Raw genomic sequence first — 13,709 nt, 5'->3', positions numbered from 1 at the left:
TTCTACAAGATAAACACAGATTGAGACAAGGAGGATTCCTCAGAGAGGAATCGTTCATTCATTCACTCGTTCTTTTAACAAATATTCATTGAGCGCAGTAAACAAAGCAACATCCTCACCCTTAGGAACTTAAAATCTGAAGCAGTCTTCCAAAGCTGGGCCAAGTCTCAGAATCACTGGAGGCCATGGCGGTTTTCAGGTAACTGCATTTTTAACAAGCGTTTCAGGTAATTCTGATGTAACAGGACTTTGAAACTATTCATTGGGTAGAACAAGAGGTGCCACAACTCCATGACTCAGAATGGAGACCATGGGAGGAAAGTCAACTCTAATATCCTAATGTTTCAGGAGCCCCCTCATTTCTCATTCATGTAGGGCTGTTAGATTTAGCAGGTAAGAATATATAGTGCCCCATGAAAGGATGCTCAACATCATTAGTTACTAGAGAAATGAAAATCAAAACCGCAAGGAGGTATCACCTCACACCAGTCAGAATGGCCATCATCAAAAAATCTACAAATAATAAATGCTGGAGAAAGTGTGGAGAAAAGGGAGCCCTCCTACACTGTTGGTGGGAATGTAAATTGTGCAGCCACTATGGAGAACAGTATGGAGGTTCCCTAGAATACTAAAAGTATAGTTACCATGTGATCCAACAATTCCATTCCTGGGCATATATCTGGAAAAGACGAAAACTCTAGCTCAAAAAGATACATGCACCCAAGTGTTTATAGCAGCACTATTTACAATAGCCAAGACATGGAAGCATCCTAAGTGTCCACCGACAGATGAATGGATAAAGAAGATGTGGTGTATATATACAGTGGAATATTACTCAGCCATAAAAAAGAATGAAATAATGTCACCTGCAGCAACATGGATGGACCTAGAGATTATCATATTAAGTGAAGTAAGTCAGACAAAAACAAATATCACACGATATCACTTATATGTGGAGTCTAAAAAAATGATAGAAATGAACTTATTTACAAAACAGAAACGGACTCACAGACATAGAAAATAAACTTATGGTTACCAAAGGGGAAATGAGGGGGGGGAATTAGGAGTTTGGGATTAACGGATACACACTACTATGTATAAAAGAGATAAACAATAAGGGCCTACTGTATAGCACACAGAACTATATTCAATTTCTTGTAATAACCTATATGGAAAAGAATCTGAATATATATATATCTGAATCACTTTGCTGTGCACTGAAAACTAAGACAACATTGTAAATCAACTATACTTCAATTTAAAAAAAAGAATATATAGTGCCTAGTTAAATATGAATTTCAGATTAAAAATGAGTAATGTTCTAATATAAGTATGTCCAAATATGTAGTATATCTTAACATATATACGCACCATGCAATATTTGGGACATACTTATACTGAACTTGTATTCATCGTTTATCTGATATTCAGGTTTAACTAGATGTCCTATATTTTACGTGGCAACTCTATACCTACTCCATCCCAAATGAAGCTCTTAGAGCCTTTGACCTGCATGCCTTCTCTGCCCTTTATGAAGCAATCCTACCCAGCATCTCTGTCCCTGCCTCAACAGGTCTTTCACTTCCTCCTGGATGCAAACATCACCCATGGGCCAGGGTCACCCACACGAGGTAGGCAGAGAGTGAATGAGTCAGCTCCAGGATCATAATTCCTCACCCTACTCAGAGGAACTTCTCTTCCCAGCTCCCTGTCACCTCACCCTCTGGTCTCATGTGCCCAAACCTGCTACTCCTGGCCCAGATGCCATCCTTGAAAGCCCCTGCTTGTCTGGACTCTGTAAATACTGGTCCTCTCTGGCCAGCTGACCTGTTGTTCTATATAGTACAACTGTGTCATAAAGATGAAAGGAGACAAGGAATAAAAAAGTTTGATGATCTTAGGACCACAATCTTCTGTAGATTTACAACCACAAACTGTTTTTATCAGTCTGTTTATTTTTCTGGGTATGATTTTATTTCAACAAACTAGCTAAAAAAACTGTTTGAAAGTCACTAGAGTATAGAGTTGGCAACCAATTCTATGGCTTATTTTGAGTTGTAGAGGACACATCTGACTGTCTACCCAGGATCTGTTCTCTCTTTTTTACTCCCTAACAGAATTCTGGTTTTTGTTTTGGGATTCATCCAATCTCTTCTACACAGTAGGTGCCGCAGCTGTAGAGATGGGCCTGACTGATCAATTGTAACACCCTTCCCTTGCCAGCAATGGTTTCAGGAAAGGTCAGGTGACCCAACACTGGTCAACGAGTCAAGGTGAAGCCTTTCAGGGGTCTTCTGGAAAACTTTTCCTCACTCCTAAAATAAAGTGCCAAGAAGTGATGATCCCTCTTCTTCCTCTGGATGTCATCAGGGCTGAGTTGGATGGCTAGAATTGCTGCTGCCATCCTGATACCAGCCTGAGATGAAGCTTAATGCTGAGGATGGCAGAGTGAGAGGGAAAATGAAGTTGGGACCTCGATGACATTGTGGACACTGGAGAACCACTAAATATCCTTTCTGTTGAAGCTGGTTTGGATAGGATCTCTATTACTTGTACATGTGCTTAGAGCTTCTATTAAAAGGGAATGTCAAAGGCAGACATTTAAACTTCTGAGATCTGCAGCAGTAAACGTGGATCTACCTGTCCCTATTTCTCTCCAGAGGGCAGAAATTTGCTCTTCCTTATTTCTCTATGGATATTACCCATAGTAGGAGCAGACTTGACTAGCTTTCCCTTTTCTATGAGTCTGAATAGAAAGTTTAATGTTTGTTGATGAAGTGTTGAAAGTAAATTTACTGCTCCCTCGGGCAAAACCTCCATATTTAAGCATCTTCATACCCACAAGAAGTAGCACATGATGTTTGAACTGACTTATGCATTTTTCTCTGGAGCACAGGCAGCTGCATAGGCCAGAGTCCCTCACACATGTTTAAGGAGCAGAATTGTACAGCTCATGGTCAGAGCTCTGGACCAACTACACCACACTCTACTTTCATGCCCTTGAATTCTCCTACCCACTTCCCCTCCAGTGAGTGCTGAGTTAGCCCCCTGGCTTGGGGCTCCCACTCTGGAAACTCTACCCATGCTGCCTTCTCCTGTTTCAAACATTTCTATAAACCTATACATGACTTCTTCAGAAGAGGGCTGACTCTGGGCTGTTGACTCCGAAAAAGTGAGTTTGCGTCTCAGGTACTCTAAATGGTACAGTAAAGCAACTAGAAACTAATGACATCTTCAATCCACCAGCAATGACACAACTAAAGTAGGGGATGGCTCCAAGCCAGGGGCTCTTATTTCAATATGGTAAGACCGAGACACAGTCAAGGAAGAAAAGAAAATATAATATGGATTAATCACGGACACTAATAAAAACCAACACACAAAACTGGCAAGAGGATAAAAACAGACATACCAAAACGAGGCCAATTCACTCCATAAACATTTACCGAGTGCCTGCTACCCTGTGCCAGGCATGACCACAAGTTGCCAAAAATACAAACTAAGTTCTGTTTCTGCCCTCAAGAGAGTCCCAATTTTCCTAGGGACAGACACATAAATAAATTAAGATATATCTTACCAAATGAAAGAATTCACAAAGTGGGAACTGGGGGAGGTGGGAGTCATTTACACAAGCCAACTCATATGGAATTCTCAGAGTAAACACGTAGGCGTTCTATTCAGACAAAAAAATGGTGGCGTGGAAGTTGTGGGACCTGGTGGGAGGGGGTGGGAGGTTAGTATGTGGATTCGGGCTGGTTATGTTTGTTTGGCCTTCCCTCCTATCCCGAGGAATTTGACCTTCCACACTGTAGGCAATGGATTTTGGTTGTTTGGGGTTTTATTTACGTAATTATTCAAGCAAGGAAATATGACCAAATTTGTGATTTCGTTCTAGAAAAGTATCAAAATGGGAAAATGAGGAAGAAGGTTACCAAGTCGTTTTTGCTGTTTTCATTCCTCAACAATCTCTCTGAGGGATATTCTCAAAAATAACTGTTTTCATCTCAGGGAAGTAAGTCCATGAGTGGTTTTTCACCTTTAAACATCTGCATTTTCTAAATACTTAAGAACATATATTACTTTGCTGATTTTAAAAACAGTTTGTGTGTGTGTGTTTGTGTGTGTGGAGAGATACAGATGGGATTTCTATAGACTCAGTGAGACTAGACATCAGGAAGACCCCTTAGAATACTCCTCTTGGCTCAGGTGTGATATATGATCACCTGGACCGAGGCAGTGGGGACCACGTGGGAGTAGCTTCTTGGGCTATTTCAGAGGCAGAGTTGACCAGTCTAGGTGACCACTTGGAAGGAGGTTGGTGGGGAAAGGGCTAGAGAAGAGGAGTCAGAGATGACTCAGGGGATTGGAGAGACCTGGGGCTTACCCAGCAGAGAGGCCCCTTATTCACGCTGGTTCTGTTCCTTGCCTCTTACACTCCAGGCAACTGAATGTGGCCGTCTTGTCAGGGCCAGACTAGACTTCTTGCCATCCTCTATTCACACGACAGAGGTAGAGGCGAAGGCCAAGTCTTCCCTTCTTAGAACTGCAATAGTGGACTCCCCCCACCGTGCCCACTTACAATACCCCGAGCCCCGCACCTAGGCAGTCTTAGTTGGAAACTCCCTGTCTGAACTCACCGGGCCTGGGAGAGCCAGGTTTGTTATCAGAAAACTCAGCCTCTTTGAAGGCAATTAAAACTCCAGTGTGGGAGACCTTTGGCACCAACTACTTTTTCCACCTAGCCGACTCTTACCATAGATGTAATGGTCCACCAGGCCAGGAAGGCCAGCGTGATGATACCTAGAGCCAAGCGTGAGAAGACCACACACACACACACACACACACACACACACACACACACACACACACACTGCTTTGTGAGTGCAGCCCTCCACTCCCTCTGCCCCTTGCAATCTTCCAAAGCTCCCATTCAACAAGGAAAACATGGATCTGATTAGCGGGTTTGACATGGGCCAAACAGTTGCAGGCCCATTCTCATCCACCGGAGGAGGGCCAATTCCCATCCGAAAGAAAAAAAAAAAAATGAGTAACAACTCTAGAGCTGAGCTGGCTGGGCCCAGGGGAAGGAGAGTAAAGGACAAAATTGCCTCCATTAAGTCAAATCCATCCTAGCATAATGGATTGTAGAATCAGTTCCAGATCACCATTTGCTTGATCACATTACTCTTGTCATTTTTTTTTCCAACTACATTTCTATTCCTGCCACCTAATAAAGTTCAGGTCCACTCCCCACTCACGTGAGGGTCTCCAGAACACGAGAAACAGGCAAATTCTAACTAGAGGGCGACATTTACAATTAGCGGCATAGGCTGTGATCTGGCTCTAAATTCCGAAAGGAAAACGATTTTGATTCAAAAAGTAAGTAATTTGATAAAGACAACTTTCAAAAGTTTAGGTGTAAGACTTTTGCACTATATTGTGAGGGAGGCGAGGCTAATTAGAAAACAAAACTGAGTCAGTGGTGTGCTCTTGATGGCCCCCAAAAGCTGATTGGTAAATTATCAGGAATTTTGCAAGCTGGTTGACATCACGTTGGTAGCTGGAAATCAGCTATGGTGGGCGCATTTACACCATGGAAATTGGCAAATGCTACAAATCATGATGGCCTCTCCCTCAGGCACTTATAAAACATTTACCAGCACACACAGCTGAGTATGATCCTCTTTTCATTTAAAGGTCTATTTATATACAAGTGTGTGTGAGTGTGTGTGTGTGTGTGTGTGTGTGTGTGTAAAAAGCCAGAAAGTACAATAGCTAAAATATTAACCATTTTAATTCCAGGTGATGAGACTAACAAGTACTTTTATCTTCTTTTACTTTATATTTTTTCCTACAGTGAACATGTATTCTTCATATAATAACCAACCTTCTGGCAAAGGGAGCAGTTCCTTTCTCTTCTGAGCTCTCTGACTCACCCCTTTCCTCTCCTTCTTCTCCTTTAAATTTCCTCCTGCTCTGACCTGCCAGGTTTTTATTCCCTGTGTAAGGTGCTGCTGAAATCCCAAGCTACTCACCTACCCCCAGGCAGGCAGAACGCCAAGTAATGAGACCAGGTGAGCAGGCGCCAGGCTCCAGGTGCACAGAGCCCAAACTCAGCCCACGCTAGGCTCAGCTGTGGGTGGACGGGGGGCAGGACTGGCTTCTGCCCTGGCCGTAAAGCTAGCACTGGTGATGTAACCAAAGAGCAGTGACCAGCTGGGGAGAGCACGAGTCTCAGCCCAGGTGACCCCATGCTCTGTGGATGGGACCACACCACCCTTCCATGTATTCATATCTGCTTTCACCCGCTGCACACTGGCCCTTCCAGTAGGTTTACAGAGCAGGGCAACCACTCTCAACTTTCACATCTAGTATCTCTCTGTATCCTTGCCATGGCGGGGTGTTCTCTCAGTTTACTAGACATAAACCCAGACACAGAAAGCCTGAGTGATTTGCCCAAAGTCCCCCAGCCAGGAGCAGAGCTGGGACAACGATCCAGGTATTAATCCTGAAGTTCAGGTTTTTTCCCTTGACTATATCAAATATATCATAAGACCCTGAATTTCCAACTGTATAGTTTGAATGAAACGAGCTCCCATTTTCTCATGATTAAAAGAGTCTAAGACAGCCTTTCTGAGTAAAGGAAAGGGGCTACTAACCCCAGTCTGACTTGGTTTTGGAACCAGTTTCTGCAGGAAGGTAAGATTCCACGATGCTTTCTTCCTACTTTCTACATATTCCCTGTACGAGAGACTTTTGAGTGTGGGGTGAATGCTGGCATTATTGCTGGTTGCTTCTCGAGCACTTTCACTTCCTAATCCCACAGACCCACCTGCTTCCTCCAAATTCCCCACCTCTCATGAGGCTGAGAGGGCTGGGGTACTGAGGACTGTCTAACGCTCCATGGGATCTCTTCAAGCAGACAGAGGACAACGTGTGTGTCCACCGTGTAATCCAGCTCTGGTCGAGGGCCTCCTGGCTCTGGTTACTCAGCCGGCCTGCAGGAACTTCTGGTTGGCCGACGACTGGCAGAGAGGCCTGGCCCTGTGCAGAGGGGAATCCCTCTAAAATCAGGAGGGGCTGCCCTCCAGGTAGAAGTGTCTAGGAACTAACTCACGAGCAGCTTTAGAAAAAAGGCAGCAATGATTTCAAAGTCTTGTTAGCTAACCTGTGAGCTAGAAAGGATTTTAAAATTTTATCCAATATCCTTTAATGCTGTCCTTGGGAGGTGAAGGAATCACCATGATATATAAGACAGGGCCAGGTAGTTGGGGCTCGGGTGCCCAGTCCTGCCCCCCTCGATGCCAACTGGAGTACATCCACCTTTTTTTTTGATGTATGTTGGGTTTTCTTATCAAAATCTTACTTTAAGGAAGGGTCCCAGTACCTAAAAAAAATAAGTTTGAAAGTTACTCATCTAATCTAACCATGTGTTAAAGAGGTTGAAGAAACTGAGGCCCAGGGAGGCCAAGTTCAGGTGGAAGTGAGTGGAAGGGCCAGGTCTTTCCACTATGCCCACAGCCACTCTTGCTTCAACCGTCCTTTGACTTGGCAGGCAGTTGACCTTGGCCTCATGAAACACTCCCATCTTTCTGGTCTACCACAGCCCTGGCTCTTGCCAGTGAGGAAATGATCTACTCGTTTTCAATTTGGACCTGGCTCCACCACCTGCATTCGCCTCCTTCTTGACTTAGATTTCCTGTCCATGGATGCTGGCCAACCCAACAGCAGACCTGCCAGACTCTGTCTTCCCTCCACATCCTCTGCCTCTCCGCATGGTGCAAATCCACACCGACTTTGGTGGTCCTGGGAACTGCCAAAACACCCCCATTGACCTGGGATGGAATAGACTGTAATAAACTCAGTGCCCTATGCCGAGTCTGCCCTGACTCAAAGTTACTAAAGATGCTGCTGATAAACTTAGGGAGGACAAGATAGCTATACACAAGATAAACACCAAAATACACTGCAGCAACCACACAGAGACTGGCAACCCCCCCGCCAAGAGTTCTGAATAGTTACATGAATAATAAAATAGTCACAGACAAGCCCTATATCACTCTCTACTTCCTCTTTTGTCAAATACAGAGTGGCATAATTTCATCTACTGTCACAGAAGGTCCCAATTTATGAACAAATACATTAGACTCAAAGCTCATTCCCGAGCAGTTCCATTAAATCGTGCCTATTTGTACAACCAAAGAATCCTTCCTTTTACAAATTGCATCGTTGCAATGTCTTCTTTAACAGCAAGCTTCTCTAATGATTTAACCACACACTCTGGTTTACACACACACACAAAAGAAACCGTGCAAAATTTTCAAGACCACAACTCCTGCAAAAAGCGAGGTACACTGAAAAAATGAAAACGATAGGCAAAAGAAAGTGAAAAGACAGAAGGCAAGACCCAGAGCTGAGGCCATTCACAGCATAGTTGCTTTTTTTTTTTCCTAACACTGAAAGTCTAAGAAAGCTGCAGGTACAGCAGAGAAACTGCCTTGGTTTGTTACTTTACACATAAAGCTTCCCTCTGAGTGCAAGTGTGTGGAGCTCTCCAAGCCACTGGATTTCACTTGTATCAGACAATTCTGGGATGGCCATTGCTATGAGCGCCTCTCTCAAGGAATCTGGCCTTGTCCAAGGAATCCCAGAGCCCTAAAGACCAGGTGAGTTAGCGCCTGTTCTGGGCCTTCTGAGTATCCTAGCCCTGTTTACAATTTCTAACCCCCGCTGACAGCCAACCATAGCCAGTGAACAGGGAGTGCCCCTGGGCTACCTAGACTACAGCCACTCAGAATGAATTCCCAACCCCAGATAAGCCCCCAAACACTGTCTCCCCTCCCAAATGCACATGAGACTCGCTGAAGCACACATGAGGGATACATCCATTGACTCCATTGGTTCCCTTTGGCCCACACATCTCACGGAGCCTGACTTGCACAGGCTTTCTTCTAGCCTGGGGGAGACACAAGAGTGTGAGAGTGAGGTCAGATCCCAGGCCTCTGACACCACTGCTTGGGCTTAAGAAGCCGCGATAAAACTAAATCATCTGACCGTTCTTCTTCATCCTCTTTTCTTTTCTTTTTTTTTTTTTTTGCGGTACCCGGGCCTCTCACTGTTGTGGCCTCTCCCATTGCCGAGCACAGGCTCCGGACGCGCAGGCTCAGCGGCCATGGCTCACGGGCCCAGCCGCTCCGGGGCATGTGGGATCTTCCCGGACCGGGGCACGAACCCGCGTCCCCTGCATCAGCAGGCAGACTCTCAACCACTGTGCCACTGGGGAAGCCCCCCTCTTTTCTTTTTCTTCCACAGACAGAACAGCTTCCAAATGGGACCTACTTTCCTTTGTTTGTGATTATGCAAAACTCACAATGCTTTTCCTTGAGCCTGATGAGTATTTTCAGTGACATGTCTTTCATTTTTGCAAAGAGTCAGCGTCAGCCTGCCAGAGCATGTAAGTCTTGGTGAAATGACCGAAGAGGGCAGATAAGTTATAAGGACTTCACTGGGGGACCTGTAAGAAACTTCACTGAGCTCAAGGAAAAACAACAACAAAATCCAGTTCTGGTTCCTTGAAAGGCATTAATTAGCATTTAGTCCAAAAGTTTTCATCAACAAGAATCAAGACATTATTGATGAGCTAAGTGACTCCAAAATTCCTTACCATAGCCTGTGTCCTGTGACTGTGGACTCCGGCCTCGCTGGAGCCCTGCCACACTCCGAAAGCCACTCAGGCACAACCAAACTGCATCTTGCATTAAAAATTAATTGACTTCTTCCATTTTTCAGTGAATCAGAACACAACAGGAATTTATAATATCAGGAGGAACAATTTAAAAATAAAAGCCAGCCTCCTAGCCTGGGTGGAAACCTCACTCAATTAGTCAAAATTAAGTTGATATTGATTTTTTTGGTCCTATTTGTAAACTCGGAGGCTGTGCACTTTTTAATGTCTGATCGGCTGTCCTTTTCTGATATCGAAATGCCAAATTACAATGGGTAATTGGAAAACATTTGCTTGGTGATTTTTGAAACGTCGCTGCTGGTCTGAAGTCTGGCTCTAGGGTTCCGATCCAAAGCTTCCCTTTTATCCTCAGTGAGGTGAAACAGAGCCTGTTGAATGTTTACTGGACAAATTGTTCAAACTAGAAACAGATTTGCAGCCTCGGAAGCCAACTATGTTGGCCTCCATCCAGGTTAGTTGAGCTTCATGCCCCATCCAGGCTGTCTGGTCAGCGCTGACTCAAAGACAAGCCACTCAAGCCTGAGGGGTCTGGAAAATCACCGTGTCCGGGAGGTACTCACAAGCACACATCCACCCTCTCCAATGTAAGGACACAGAATTCAAGCTCCTTGAGCATCGCCTCCTGTGCAGACTTAATTCCACTACTGTTAAATAGTTCCAATTCATTCACTCATTCATTTCTGAAAGCATTTACTGAGAACCGCAGGGGCAGCGCCGTGCTCAGGCAGTACAAAGGTGAACAAAACAGGCGTTGTCCCCATCTTTAGAGAATTTGTGAGTGTGAAGATTGGGAATTACAAGTGTTACACGAGCGGAAGCAGAGGGCGCTGTGGGTTCTCAGCCTCAGCCTCTCGCCTCTCCCTACGTGTGAGCCCCTGTGAGCCCTCCAGCCCTCTACCTACCCCTGCTCAGCACCGTCAGTAATTGTCGGGGCAGCCGTTAACATCTGGCAGGAAAGGCTGGAGAGCGGCTCAGCAGTATATACCCCTAGACTCCGCACCAGTTCATCCCCCGTCGCTGCTTCGGTCCTGATCGTGCTCTCAGTTCTAACCACCGAGCCTCATCTATCTCTTGCTACTTCCCATCTTAGCATCTTGAAGACCGCCCTGCCTCTTGCACTGACAGCTGGAGTGTGTTGCAAGCTGCCTGTCAGCCCGCCCTTCACTGAGTTCCACCAGCCTTTGGAGACCCTGGTGCAGCTGTTTGCCTGAACCACAGCGTGCTATTCGTAGATCTCTATGATATGAAATCCTGCCCACCTCTCCCGGTGGACAGAGACCTAACTCCAGGACCTGGTTCCATGCACCTGGTACCACCTATCCTCTTGCCATTGGCTGAACCAAGGCTCTAGGTGCAACAACTCAGAAGGAAGCACTGATCTCACAGGTGAAAAGATAGGCTAGTAAAGAAGCCACTGTTCCAAAGGAGTGGACCTGGTTGTTCCCAATGTATTACTCTGCCTTCAAATATGTCACCAAAAAATATCTGGCGAGGGATCTCGCTACCTAGATTGGGACAAAGGGAAAATGGCTAAATACCAGTTGGCATAAGGGACCTGGATAAATCCTCTCAAGAAGTATGGGTTAAGAACAAACCAGGGGGCTTCCCTGGTGGCACAGTGGTTGAGAGTCCGCCTGCTGATGCAGGGGACGCGGGTTCGTGCACCGGTCTGGGAAGATCCCACATGCCGCGGAGCGGCTGGGCCCGTGAGCCATGGCCGCTGAGCCTGCGCAACCGGAGCCTGTGCTATGCAACTGGAGAGGCCACAACAGTGAGAGGCCCTTGTACTGCAAAAAAAAAAAAAAAAAGGAACAAAGCAGGAAGCAAGACAATGAGCCATGACCTCAGGCTCAAAGGAGATCATGCATGGAAAAGTGAGGGCCTGAGGGAGGACCCTGAGCCTGCAGGCAGGCACTGCATGCTCACACTGCCCAGATCTGCGCTGCCTGGCCGGTAGTGTGGCCATGGGCGACTATTTCATCTCTCTGGGCCTCTGTCCTCATCAAAGCTGCAGATGGTAAGGCCATCTGAAACCTTTAAATAGGCCTCCTCTTCAAGCTGGTGGATGGATCTTTTATAAAACATCGTCAAAATGGGTCAAAACCATCATGTAGAAGAGAAATGTATACAAGGTATTGAGTCATCTAGTTTGAAAGATCAACTCGGACAATGAAAGGTCTGAACTGAGGAACAGGTACAGAGCTGCCAGACATGTTCTACTGAATGACAGTTCCAAGAGCCACCGGACTGAAGAGGGTTCCATAATCAGGTACATTTGAGAACTGCTGTCTGCTGCACACCCTTCCTAGAGTCAAAATTCCTGCTGGAGGCTCTGAGCAGCCCTGTACTGTAGACACCTGCTTAAGGCCTTCACCAGTGCTGTTAAAGCTTACTGACCATGGAAGTCTTTTTTATATTTATTAGCATCTTTCAGATGTGGGCTTCCAAGTTTCAGACTATGGGATATAGGACTATAAAGGGAGTTTTTCTTTTTTAAACATAAAGAAGCAAAAACCAAGCAGGCATAATCTTAATTTACCATTTTGAAGCCTAGGCAGCAGCTCACAGCTGGATACATATTCAAGGTCATAGCTGGCCTCAGCCTTCTCTTTCTTACTCACTGACCCTCGGGTCACTGCAAAGATATGGTCCAGCTGGGCGAAGTGGTGACCTCGGTCTTCACCAGCCATTTCTTATGGGGCCCGAGGACACACAGCACGCTGTCAGCAAACCAACCAACACAGAACTAAATCATGGTGATGTCTTCCTGCCTCAGGGACACGCCTCTGCTTGCTCCGAGACTGCTCAGGGGCAGCTAATTGCTTTTCAGCTCAGGGTACACAGCTTTCTCACATCCACTGTTCCCCGGGGTCATATTTTCTCAAGCTGCATTTTTCAGCGAATAGGGCAGGAGGAAGAGGAAAAAAGAAGAGAGGGCAAGAAGTGGTGGGCAGGAAATTGCTTTTTATCTTCATTGTAACTTAAATTACCATCTTCAAAATCCTTCACTTAAAACAATAAAAAAAAAGTCCTTTCCCAATCTTAGCTTTTGGGTGTAAAGTTGAAGTTTGAAGCTCCAAACTAGAGGGAAGTGTGGTCACTGATGCTCTGGGAGAGAGAAAGAGCATCTTCCATGGAGGAGTAGGAGGAGTTTCCTCTCTGGGCGCTGATACATTGGTCACCCTTAGCAGAAGTGTTGAAGGAGTGGACAGCAGGTGCCCTGCCCAGTGTCCTGGGGCTTGTCTCCTTAATGCTTCTGTCTTCAGTATTCCAGGGCCAGACCATCCCCCTTTCATGTGAGGCCTCTACTGTGAGTCATTGCACGTTGATCTCATATTTTATTATCCTCTATTTTCAAATTCTTTGAAGACTGATTGTGTGCTGTGGGCCACTTCCAACTTGTACTCACGTGACTGGCCTCAAGAAGCTGGTTTCATGCCCACCTGGGTTGCAGGAACCTCTTAACTGGTTTCTGGATTTCTCACAAAGTCAATTGGTCCATGTACAGTTGTTGAGTAGATCTCTTCCTGGGGAAAGGGGTGTCTGGGACTTCCTATTCTGCCATCTTGCTGACGTCACTTCCTCTCCACCTCCTCAGTTTCCATGTTCCTAAATTCATGTTATATGCAAGAGCACACACATCATTAAGATTCACATGACTTATTTGCCAGAGTAGTTCTTTCCCTCCCGTGCGGTTTGTGACATCACTCTCTTTTTGTGGTAGGCGGTGGTTGTTACTGAGGATGGTGAGGGTCTTTATTCTTTTGATCTGCCCTAAAGAAGAAACCACACGGCTGGTAAGGGCAGAGCTCCACGGCTGAAGTGGACAGCGGGCTGCGTGCTGGGGACCCGCCCGGAAGACTGGGGACTGCTTTCCATAGGAAACAGGTCAGGTTGACAGTCCAATACCAGAGGGCCAGTGGGGGCTACAGCCCTTGGCATGAGGTACCTTGTGGGCAGGAGC

At 45.8% G+C, this 13,709-nt stretch overlaps 1 protein-coding gene across 9 annotated transcripts in view; it reads right to left on the bottom strand.

The window, feature by feature from the left end:
- The window catches only part of PDZD2 (PDZ domain containing 2), a 372,865-nt gene that overhangs the window by 246,698 nt on the left and 112,458 nt on the right, over positions 1 to 13,709 (bottom strand). Inside the window, exon 2 of one of the 9 annotated variants that reach the window (XM_073802036.1) lies at positions 12,285 to 13,354. The exons of 7 other annotated variants lie outside the window; for them this stretch is intronic. The gene's annotated coding sequence lies outside the window, so the exon portion shown is untranslated. Of the gene's footprint in view, positions 1 to 12,284; positions 13,517 to 13,709 lie in introns of those variants that run through there. One more of the 9 variants, XM_073802037.1, reaches the window with a different exon arrangement.

The sequence above is a fragment of the Tursiops truncatus genome, chromosome 3 (assembly GCF_011762595.2).
Source record: "Tursiops truncatus isolate mTurTru1 chromosome 3, mTurTru1.mat.Y, whole genome shotgun sequence".
Lineage (NCBI taxonomy): Eukaryota > Metazoa > Chordata > Mammalia > Artiodactyla > Delphinidae > Tursiops > Tursiops truncatus.
Note: the sequence above shows the minus strand (reverse complement) of the source record. Positions and strands in the feature narration are given on the sequence as shown.